The sequence below is a fragment of the Sapajus apella genome, unplaced genomic scaffold, assembly GCF_009761245.1.
Source record: "Sapajus apella isolate SASKATOON/1434 unplaced genomic scaffold, GSC_monkey_1.0 scaffold27, whole genome shotgun sequence".
Taxonomy (NCBI): Eukaryota; Metazoa; Chordata; class Mammalia; order Primates; family Cebidae; genus Sapajus; species Sapajus apella.
The window spans coordinates 6,779,757-6,782,528 of NW_022436967.1; positions in this window are offsets into that span (position 1 = coordinate 6,779,757).

Sequence of the window (2,772 nt, forward strand, 5' to 3'; positions counted from 1 at the left end):
GGATATTGTTTCAAAAAGACTTTCAGCTGAAGTACTTTATGAATTTATTCATCAAAATTTTTTTTTAATTCTCACTGCTTTCTATTTAAATTAGTAATTGATAAACATCAACATTTTAAAATTATATTTTGGTACTAAATTATAGAATATAACCATGGTCACTTCATTTCTAGTAAACGTTCAAAATAAACACAAATAAAATTTTTGTTACTAAATTTAAACTTAAATATAAAACTTTGTTATGAAGATTGTGTATTTAATATTATAACTCCTTTTGGAGAGAATTATTAGTCATGGATAAGAGTAAATATACCTTCAAAATTAATTTCTTCATTGAAGTGACTATTTTATCTTGTTCATACTAGACTTTCAATATCTTTACTGAATTATTAAAAGAATAGATGTATTCTGAATAAAATCAGGAACTGACAAAATGCTAATCTCAATGGCAATTATAAAATTTGTTATGTATGTAATAAATGTTAAAAATCTACATGGTTAAAATATGATTCACACTTCATCAACAGCTTTATTTATTTTCTAATAATTTCAGTTCTTATTTTAGATTCAAAGGGTTACACGTGCAGGTTTGTTAACTGGGTATATTGAGTGATATTGAGTTTTGGGGTACAATTAATCCTGTCACCGAGGTACTGAATATAGTATCCAATTGTAATTTTTTTAATCCTTGTCCCCACCTCCCCTCTAGTAGTCCTCAGGGTTCTATTGTTGCCATCTTTATTTTTATAAGCCTGCATTGTTCAGCTCCCATTTATTGGTTTTCTGTTCCTACATTAATTTACTTAAGATAATGGCCTCTAGCTGCATCCACATTGCTGCAAAAAGCATGATTTCATTCCTTTTTATTGTTGCGTAGTGTTCTATGGTGTATATGTACAACATTTTCTTTAGTCATTCCCCCCATTGATGGGCACCTATGTTGACTCCACGACTTTGCTATTGTGAATAGTGCTGCAATGAACATAAAAGTTCAGGTATGTGGTTGAACTATTTATTTTCTTTTGAAAACATATCCAGCAATGGGGTTGCTGGACCAAATGGTAGTTCTAAGTTTTTGAGAACTCTCCATACTTCTTTCTCAGGGACCTAGTTTACATTCTCATCAACAGTGCATAAGTGTTCTCTTTTCTCTGCAGTCTCATCAGCATCTTTTTTTTTTTTTTTTGACTTTTTAGTAACAGACATTTTTATTAGTGTTAGATGGTATCTTATTGCGGTTTTGATTTGAATTTCTCTGCAGATCAGTGATGTGGAACTATTTTTACCTTTCTTGGCTGCTTGTATGTCTGACTTTTTTTAGACGGAGTCTTGCTCTGTCACTGGGCTGGAGTGCAGTGGCACAATCTTGGCTCACTGCAACCTCCACCTCCCAAGTTCAAGCGATTCCCCTGCCTCAGCTCCTGAGTAGCTGGGACTACTGGCGCGAGCCCCCCCAGCCGGGTTTTTTTTTTTTTTTTTTTTTTTTTTTTAGTAGAGACGGGATTTCTCCACCTTGGCCAGAATGGTCTTGATCTCCTGACCTTGTTATCTGCTCGCCTTGGCCTCCCAAAGTGCTGGGATTTCAGGCGTGAGCCACTGCGCCCAGCCTGTATGTCTTCTTATGAGAAGCCTCTCTTCATGTCTTTTGCCTTCTTTGTAAGGGAGTTATTTGTGGTTTTGCTTAATGATTTGAGTTTCTTATAGCTTTGAGATATTAGACCTCTGTGGGATCCATGCATTCAGTTTGTGAATATTTTCTCCCATTCTGTAGGTTTCCTGTTTACTCTGTTGCTGTGCAACAGATCCTTAGTTTAATTAGGTCCCACTTGCCAATTTTTGTTTTTAGTTGCAATTTCTTTTGAGGAGTTTGTCATAAATTCTTTCCCGTGGCTGATAGCCAGAATGATGTTTCATAGGTTTTCTTCTAGGATTCTCATAATTTGAGGTCTTCAATCTAAGTATTTAATTCATCTTGAGTTTTTTATATACGGTGAAAGAGAGTCCAGTTTCATTCCTCTGTATATGACTAGCTGGCTATCCCAGCAACATTTACTGAACACAAAGTCTTTTCCCATTCCTTATTTTTGTCAGCTTTGCTGAACATCACATTTCTGTAGGTGTATGGCTTTATTTCTGGGTTCACTCTTCTGTTTCATTGGTCTGTGTGTCTACATTTGCATCAGTACTATGCTATTTTGGTTACTGCAGACTTGTAGTATACTTCGAAGTTGAATAATAAAATGCCTCCAGCTTTGTTGTTCTTGCTTATGATCACTTTGACTATTCAGACTTTTTTGGTTTCATAGGAATTTTAGAATAGTTTAATATAGATCTATGAAAAATGTTCTTGGTAGTTTGATAAGAATAGCATTGAATCTGTAAAATACTTTGAGCACAGTGGGCCTGCTTTTACATTTGTATGTGTCATCTGTGATTTCCTTCAGCAGTGTTTTGCAGTTCTCCCTGTAGAGATCTTTCACCTTTTCGATTAAATGTATTCCTAAGTATTTTCATCTTTTGTGGTTATTCTAAGTGGAATTATGTTCTTGATTTAGTTCTCAGCTTAAATGTTATTGGTGTATAGAAATGCTACTGATTTTTCTTCACTGATTTGTATCCTAATATTTTAATGAAGTCTTTTATCATTTCCAGGGTCTTTTGGTAGCATCTTCCGCATTTTCTAGGTATAGAATCATACACCATCAAAGAGTTTGACATTTTTCCTATTTGAATGTCTTTTATTTCTTTCTCCTGCCCGACTGGTCTGGCAAT